The sequence below is a fragment of the Urocitellus parryii genome, chromosome 9, assembly GCF_045843805.1.
Source record: "Urocitellus parryii isolate mUroPar1 chromosome 9, mUroPar1.hap1, whole genome shotgun sequence".
In the NCBI taxonomy this organism is placed as follows: Eukaryota; Metazoa; Chordata; class Mammalia; order Rodentia; family Sciuridae; genus Urocitellus; species Urocitellus parryii.
The window spans coordinates 45,672,307-45,681,014 of NC_135539.1; the positions used below are offsets into that span (position 1 = coordinate 45,672,307).

Below are 8,708 nucleotides of genomic sequence, written 5' to 3' on the forward strand. Positions count from 1 at the left end.
TCAATTCATAGCAGCCAAGCTGTGGAACCAACATAGGTAGCCTACAACAGACGAATGAATAAAGATAATGTGATTATATATATATATATATATATATATATATATAGAGAGAGAGAGAGAGAGAGAGAGAGAGAGAGAGACATAATGGAATAATACTATTCAGCCATAAATAAGAACAAAATTATGGCATTTGCTAGTAAATGGATGGAACTGGAGAATGTCATGCTAAGTGAAATAAGCCAGTCCCAAAAAGATTCAAAATTTTTAACACTTTCAATTTGTGAGTGGTTGAAAATGCAGATGCAGAATTCAAAGATACAAAGGGTCAACTGTATATTACAAAGTGAGCAATAATTATAACAAAAGTATGGCACTGGCATAAATATATACAAATAGAACAATGTAACAGAGTAGAAAGCCCCAAAAGAAAGCAATGCAAATATGGTCAAGTCATCTTTGACAGGGTCCTGATAATACACACCATAGGAAAGGATAACCTCTTCAGTAAATCATGTGGGGAAATCATGAATGGGATGGTTGTGATTGCTGCACAATATTATAGATGTATTTAATGACACTGATCTATACACTTAAACTGTTAAGATGGTAAATTTTGTGTTTTGTATTTTACTACGAAAAAATGGAAAAGAAATTCAAAATACTTTTTTGAATTCCAAATTTTTAAAAAATCTGGAGAAAAGTTTTGAGTCTTCCCTACCCAGCTATGTAGTGACTCTGGGTGTGTGTTAGGGTAGGAAGGAGGCAAGGAGAGTCTTCCATGGCTCAAAGATCCCAAGCCATATTTCATTTTGCTGGGCAAGAGAGTTTTCTTTCATGATTTCAATTACATTGATCTCAAGCAATCTATTTCTCTTTTCTATAAAATAGATTAAACTATCAAAAAATATATAATTGAGTTAGGTACAGTGGTGTACACCTGTAATACCAGCTACTGGAGAGGCTAAGGCAGAAGCATCACAAGTTCAAGGCCAGCCTGGACAATTTAGGAGACTCTTCTTAAAATTTTAAAATGGGCCACCAATGTAGTTTAGTGGTGGAGCCTAGCATGCACAAGGCCCTGGGTTGAATCTCCAATACTGCAAAAAATAAATAACATTTTATATATTTTCATAAATATATACTATATGTACTATATACATGAAAATATATTAAGAATGTAATACACATACATTACATTCTTATATATAAGAATATATATATTACATTTTATATACATATATATATTACATTCTTAATATATTTTCATGTATTTTATAAATTGAGAAGACCTGATCATAGTATTGCACAACATGACAGAGGGTTTTCTTTCTTTTTTTTTTTAATCCCACTTAGAGTTTGTTTCATGTGATCCTTCTCAGCATGCAGTTTACTTTCCTATAATTTTTGTTTCTTTGCTGTTCTTGTTCACATTATAAATTTATAAATATAGAATTGTGCTAGAAACAATATTTATAAAAGTTCATATGCTTGCTCACATTCAAAATATCCTTAGAAACAGTTTTCTGTACACACAGTAGGAGAGTAGCTAGTCTTTTTGGTTGTCTTTCTGCATAATGGTTAAAAAGTAATGATGACATAATCATAATGATTTTTTTCCACATCCTATTTCAAAATAAAGATTTTTAAAATATTTTATCTTAAAGATAATATTCTGCTTTTCCCTATTACATAGGGAAAAGGCTTTTTGTTTGTTTGGTTGGAGTATTTTTTATAATATGCATGTGATTCTGTTTCTAAAAAATTCCAAACCCCAGTCTAAAACATGCTCACATCAAAGTCTAAAAATATGACACAAAGGTAACTCATTGGATGCTATCTCCATCTGAGTGGAATGCTGTTCCCATAAATCCAACAACCGCTTATTTTTTAAATATTTATTTATTTATTTATTTTTATGTGGTGCTGAGGATCCAGCCCAGGGCCTCACACATGCTAGGTGAGTGCTCTACCGCTGAGCCACAACCCCAGCCCCTAACCATTCATTTTTAATTAACACTTTTTAAATAACTTGCTATTCAACAAATAATGGCCCAATGTTTGCCATGTAATGTACCAGGTCTCTGCTAGGCACTGGGAGGGTGACCATGAGAGTTATTCAGGGAAAATGCCTCCAAGAAGTGAGAGGGAGTGTTAAGATAATAAAAGCATTTATTATTTTTAAAATTTTTGACCACAAATGGCCGCACACTGATACAAACCATATTAAAAACTATGAAATTCCATTTTAAAACTATTTTTAATAAAATTTTAACAATACTTTGTTAAGAAATGAAATACCCAGGACAGGAGCTAAGAGGGACAGGATGTCATCAACTGATTAAGCAGTCACTGCAGACCTTGAACTTAGGCAGCAGGAGTGAGGCAGAGCTGGTGGGTGTCCCCCTTTCCTGCTCAGGGGAATATCACCAGGGATTGCTATTTCAACCAGAGTCTTTGGTAGAGCGAGATCCAGCTTCTGCTATGCCTACTTACTTATGTCTGCAGATGATGCAGTTTGTTTTAGCAGCAAGGGTACAGGTTACCAGCACCAGCTCTGGAGCCAGGGCCCAGCTCCACCATTTCCTCTCTGGGACCTTGGGCAAGTCATTTCTTATCTCAGAATTCCACATCCATTGCATGGAAAGCAAGCGTGGGACAGGGCTCTCCTCCACCACTCCTACAAGGTGAGGATTCCGTGGGCTAAAGATTGGTGCCCAGGCTGCCTGACTGCACGGTTTTATTGCAATTAGTACTTTGCGAGTACCAGAAATGACCTGTGAGCTGGGATTTGTAGTGCTTCCCGTGGGCACACCTGATACAAACCATAACTGGGGGCCAAAGACATAAAGTTGGAGGTCTCATAATAAAGAGCCAACTACCTGTCTTTTCTAGAACAATCAGAAAGCTGCTAGACAGGAGACAGCCAAACAGCTGCTCTGCAAGCCTTTGGCTGGTGGGTCCAACCACCTGCTCCAAGTGCCAGCTGCTTCGTTTCCCACCTAGCGACTTCGGGGCTTGTTCCAACTGCCTAAGTACCACTGAGCCCACCATCTGGCATACAGCCACAAGCTAGACAGACCCAGTCCCTGCCCTCACAGGGCTCACAGGCTACCTGGATCGGAATGCTGATGGATTTCTCCCCAGAGGTTCATCTCCAGGAAATCTGTAAAAGCTTGCTGGGTTCTAGGAGTTCCCTGTTCCACATGGTTCCTCCACTGTAGTAACAGGATCACCCAGGAAAAACGCAGAATCTCAGCTCCACCCCAGACCCAGCACTGGGAATCTGCACTGCAGCGACCTCAGATGTGCTATGAAAACCTGAGAAGCATGGCCCTACACCTCAGAGGCCTCCCAGGGATAGATGTTGACCATGCCGAAGTTGTACAGGGGTCTACTGAAGGGGCTGCTCTGGCGCCCAGGGGTGCTGGTAGGGAAGGGGCTGTAGGAAGATCACTGACTGCTGCCATTACTGGTGCTCAGCGACGGTGTCTGCGAAGGCCTCAGTGGTGGAGGTCGCGGGGGAAGGCACTGCTTGAGGGCAGCTGAGCGCCTTGGACCCCCAGATAGTAGCTACTGGGCCTGCGCGCTTGATGTTCCCTCTGCTGCAGACGCTAACGGTGCCAAGGCTGCTGAAGAAGGCGCTAAGACAGGAGCCAGAGGCCAGCACCGGGACCCCTGAGGGGACACGGGATTCTTGGAGCCCTCAGTCTCGAGCGACTGGCCACAACACTGAGGAGGTGGGTGTCCCTCCGGTGTGCCACCCACTCCAGTCCGCAATCCTGGACAGGTGTTCTGACTTGGAAGTCCCTGCAGTTGCCACAGAGCTGCCGCTGGCCTCAGAACGCTTCTTTCGCTTCCGACGGAAGTTTCTATTGTCATCATCATGTTGCAGTTTGGATCCAGAGTCCAGTAATTACCTTTCCCTGGGTCGTCCTCGTCGCGGGGCACCTTCTTGAAGCATTCCTTGAGCTACAAGTTGTGGCGAATGGAGTTCTGCCAGCCAGCCTTGCTGCACTGGTACAAAGGGAAGCTGACGGCCAGGAGCTGGTAGATGTGGCGAATGTGAGGTTGTCCTCCTGCGCGCTGTGGATGGCTGTGGCGATGAGCCACGAGTATGAGTAGGGCGGCCGCACATCTTCATTAGGTCCTCCCGGGTGGCGAAGGACAGCCAGCCCAGCTGTGAAAGAGGATTTTCTGTGGAAGTAACTCTGGGCAGTTTATACGTCATGAACAGACCGTCTATGTTGGATCAAGGTTTCCTGTTAATCCAGCTCATCCTTCAACACGTGCAGAAGGTTGCGGATGGAGTTTGAATAAAACACACCTTCAGTTGGAGACTTGAACTCAGAGCCCACTAATTAAACAGATCACAGGAAAAAGAAAATTTGTTGAATATTAGAGTAACTGGTTAAATGTAAAATGACCTACTAGGCACCCAAGAACTTTGGCTTGTTTGGTGCTGGGAATGGAACCAGGTGCCTTGTGCATGCTGGGAAAGCGCTCTGCACCCAGCGCCAGAAGACTACGTACTGTACTTTCTGGAAAGGCATTGAGGCCACAATCTGAATCTGACATAAGAAATTTAAATTAAGTAACGGGAATTTCCAGTGTCTGTTTTGAGGTCCAGCAGTGATCCCGATGGGAAAAGCGCAGCCACTCCCGGGAGCCCCCCTGTGGCTGCACATGGCGGGGCCAGACTGTAAAGCACGGCTGCCTCATGCTCTCCAGGACCCGGCGGCTGAGTCTGGTGGAGCCCTGCGGGGCCCGGACCCTGCGCTGCCAGGTCTCCTAGCCCAGACTGTCCGGCTCAGGCGAGGCCACCGCAGAGGACAGGCACGGTGGTGGGAAGGGCGGCGCCGGAGCGCAGCGGAGGCTGTCAGCCCCTTCCAGCCCAGGGAGGGCAGAGGACGCCCTGACAGCGGCCGTGGGTAGCGCCTTGGGCAACTGCTTTGCGGGTGGTTGAGACCTCACCACAATGGACAGAAGCCTGAGAGGTCCTGGAGTGGGAGCAGACACTCCGCGACCAGAGAGAAAAGGCGGCGGACAAACCCTAACTGGCCAATTCCAAGCCCTGGACCCTTTGGGAAGATTTACTGGCCCTTAGCCTAAGGCCTGTGCTTGTAACATGGAAAGGCTGCTCTCAATTTTCCCCCGACCTTTTAAAAGAAAACTTTTGCTACATCTGGACTTTCCAAATGTAAAAGGGTAAATTTCATTTTAAAATGAAAAGTAACGGGAATTTTCTTGCAATTTGATATTTTCAATTTTGTCCAAAATTACTTTGGTAATATCCTGAAGCAGAATAGATGTTTGAAAATGTTGATCTGAATTATGAATAAAACTTTTGACATGATTTTATTTTTTGGCATAATTTTCTGATTATTTGAATTTTTAAGATATTAAAACTTACTGCCTCAGTCTCCTGAATACCCAGGAATTATGGGTGTGCTCCACTATACCTGGCTTGAAACAGAATATTTTACAACTTACCATAGTGCATAAATCATGTTAGAATCTCAGAAATTTTTGTTGGAAATCAGAGTGTGTCAAAGGGAGCTGAGGGATACCAATATGGATATTGGTTGATGTCTGACTATGGATTATATTAAATGGTTTTGAAGGGGTCAGACTTAACTGAATGTACAATGGGAAGCCACTGCAAGTGTTTGATTATGAGGACAATATGAGAAGACCTGTGATTTAGAAAGAGCGTTATAATACCATTTAGGAATAGGCATTGTAGGAGAGAAAATTAAATTGCAAATTTAGATTATGGCTATGGAAAAAAATAAAGTGAACTCTTATGGGTACTAATGTTATAGTTAAAGCTTTGTTCAGGGGCTTCATAAACTGACTTCCAGACCACTCACATATAATCGAATCAAGCCTTTATTGAAGCACACCGGTGGCGGCTGACCAGAACATAAAGCTGATCAGCCCCAAACAATTGCAAGGGCACTCCTTATAAGCCTGAAAACCCCCAAAGGGATATTCAGGGGGTCTAGCCAATGCAAGCAAGCCAGGTTACAGAAGCCGGACAGTGCAATCAGGGGGGGGGAAGCCTAACCAATCAGTTAGCCCAGTCACCCCAGTTACAGAAACAGAGCCCGTTACCCTAGTTACAGAAACAATACCCCATTAGGTAGTTCCATGTTCTTAAAGGTTTCTATAGCAAAAGGAAAAGAACATCTTGCCCCAGTCATGACTCTTCTACTTGGCATGGTTGTTTTACAGGATGAAGTCATAAAACAAAATGGAGTCACATTTGCTCCTACTATCACACTATTATTTACTTAATTTATTTGATTGAATTTAAAAAGCATTTTTATACCTGGTATTAGAATTAACCTTTTTGTTATAGGAATGTCTTGAATGTATATCATATCTTTTGACAATTTTATCTTCTCTCTTGAATCTGTGCTATGACTTTCCTTTGAGTGTAATGAATCTTCTAATTTGAGATAATATTTTGTAATCCTAGTAAATACATCCTTACAGTTTACAGCTTCAACTTTTTGAAATTAAAACGCAATTATATGAAATTTAATCATATTATAATTTCAGCATGGTATCACTCAAAATTGATAATGAACATTCAATTTGAATGTTGACTTTATATAACAAAATCAGTTTTCCAAAGTGTGTTTTGAGGAATGTTAATTCTATGAGATGTTTCTAGAATAGTTCTGTGTGCAGAAAAGTGCAGCAGACATCTTTTTGTGGTAGTTTGGTTCCAAAGTCATTGTAGAAGGTAAAAAAAAACATGTATATACAAAATGGTATGTATGAATATTGGTTTTGGAAATTCCTTTGCTGCATCAAATAACATAAATATAATTTAGTAGGGTCACATTTTTCTCCAGCATTGTTCAAGTTTGCTTTGTTTTGTTGTTAATTTTGGTTGTTTCAAGTGATGCAGGATGCTGCCAGTTACTATGTGATTGGCAGTACATCCATTCAGAGTTCATCTTAATTGCATACACTATATCTCTTGTTTTCAGAATAATTTTGACCCCTATCTGATCCCCTCATTGAAACTAACATGTACATGCACCAGATGTTCTTCCTGTGATTTTGTCCATTCTAATTTATCACCATAACCACCCTGGGAATTGTGTACCACTAGAATCTTCATCTAATAGCATAATCACAGATGGTCTTAAGCGTTTTGGGGATGGGGAGAAGCTATAAATCACTTAGAAAACTCAGTGAAAGCCTAGGGATACTTTGGGAACAAAAAATATATATATAATGCCATGATACACACACGATCTATATAGTTTCAGGAACCCTGTAAGTCCATAGGTGATGTCATATATGAACTTGAAGATAAGAAATTTTGAGTAAGAAAGAGACTCAGAGAGTCACTAGCATCAGTCCCTTAAGGGGCTAGGTTGATGAAACACATCTGCTTAGCCCCAAGACTGCTTCAAACATCCTGGAGTCTCTCAAGTGGTAACTGTCAATACAAACCCAAGAACACCAAGACTGATCTAGAAAGCACGCTCACCAAAAGACTACTGCAGAACACGAAAGAAAATCATCACAACTGTCAGCAAAACTTCTTTAACCTTGGGGAGAGGACATTTGCTTTGCAACACAGGAAAAATCTGAAGGCAGGAGAAGTCCAGTCCAGAAAACTCACACTAACCATTGGCTGGGGCATGTCCCATGGAAATGCAGTCTGCATGGTCCTCCATATGGTCCTGCACCGTCCTGGCTTGGCCTCCCTGGTCTGCACACCCAGCACAACAAAGCCAATTCCCTCTGCCGTTGACCTCCATGGCTCCTTCCAGGCTGAGCAGGAACTAAGCCCCGAGCTGCTGATGACCATGTCAGAATCAGATGCAGAACAGGACGTGCTAACTATGAATAGCAAGGGGCTCCAGACTGTGCCAAGCAAAGGCAAGACTCATCAGTTTTTATGATCTGTTCATCTGAAGTGCAGAGAAAGCACTGTGATGAGCCCTTGACTGAGAAAATTAAACGAATTTATCTCAAATCTAGTCAACTTTGGAGAGGGTAGGCCTCTGGGCTCTTTAATTTGTTGGTTTCACCCCATGCAGGTGGTTAAATGATAGCAATGACCATTTTTAACAGGTATTTTTTTTTAAAAAAATACGGAATTAGCATGTCTTTTACACTATAAGGAAAATATTCTTTCCATTGTTTCAATAGCTTGAAATTTTATTTATACCTGATTAATATTCAAACAAGTTGTTTTATGATTCCCAGTTTTTACATACATTTGAATAACAGGAAATTGGAACACTGAGTTCTACGTACACATATACAGATATATTCATTTTATTCTTTTTAGTTATATAAAACACAATGATACACCCTGAAATAATCACAGAAGCATGAAACACAGCCTGCTCCAAATCAGTCCCCAGCACTTGCCCTGTGCTACCCCCACTCGCCTCCCTCCACTCCAGCCATCCGTCTTCAATCCATTTATACTTCACTTTGTTTTGTTTTTTTCATTGGTGTCCATGGATACACCTGATGCTGAGACCCACAGGGCCACATCTGTGTATGCTCATGTCAAGGTTGGTCAGATTCATTCCACAGTTTTTTCCCTTTTACTGTCCCTTCTTTCCCTCATTCACCTTCATTGGCTTTACTGATATGTTCTCTATTTTGATGAAATTTCCTCTCCCTTTATTTCCCTTTCTCTCTCTCTTTCTTTTTTATCACTCCTGCTT

The 8,708-nt window shown here is 41.7% G+C and overlaps 1 pseudogene across 1 annotated transcript; it reads right to left on the reverse strand.

Annotated features, from left to right (window-relative positions):
* Window positions 1–2,498: 2,498 nt before the first annotated feature.
* LOC113176552 (forkhead box protein I3 pseudogene) lies at window positions 2,499–7,817 on the reverse strand (annotated as a pseudogene). Its single transcript, XR_013344320.1, has 2 exons — window positions 7,652–7,817; window positions 2,499–4,354 (listed from the first exon to the last, which is right to left on the reverse strand). The product of XR_013344320.1 is annotated as a forkhead box protein I3 pseudogene (transcript).
* Window positions 7,818–8,708: the final 891 nt, after the last annotated feature.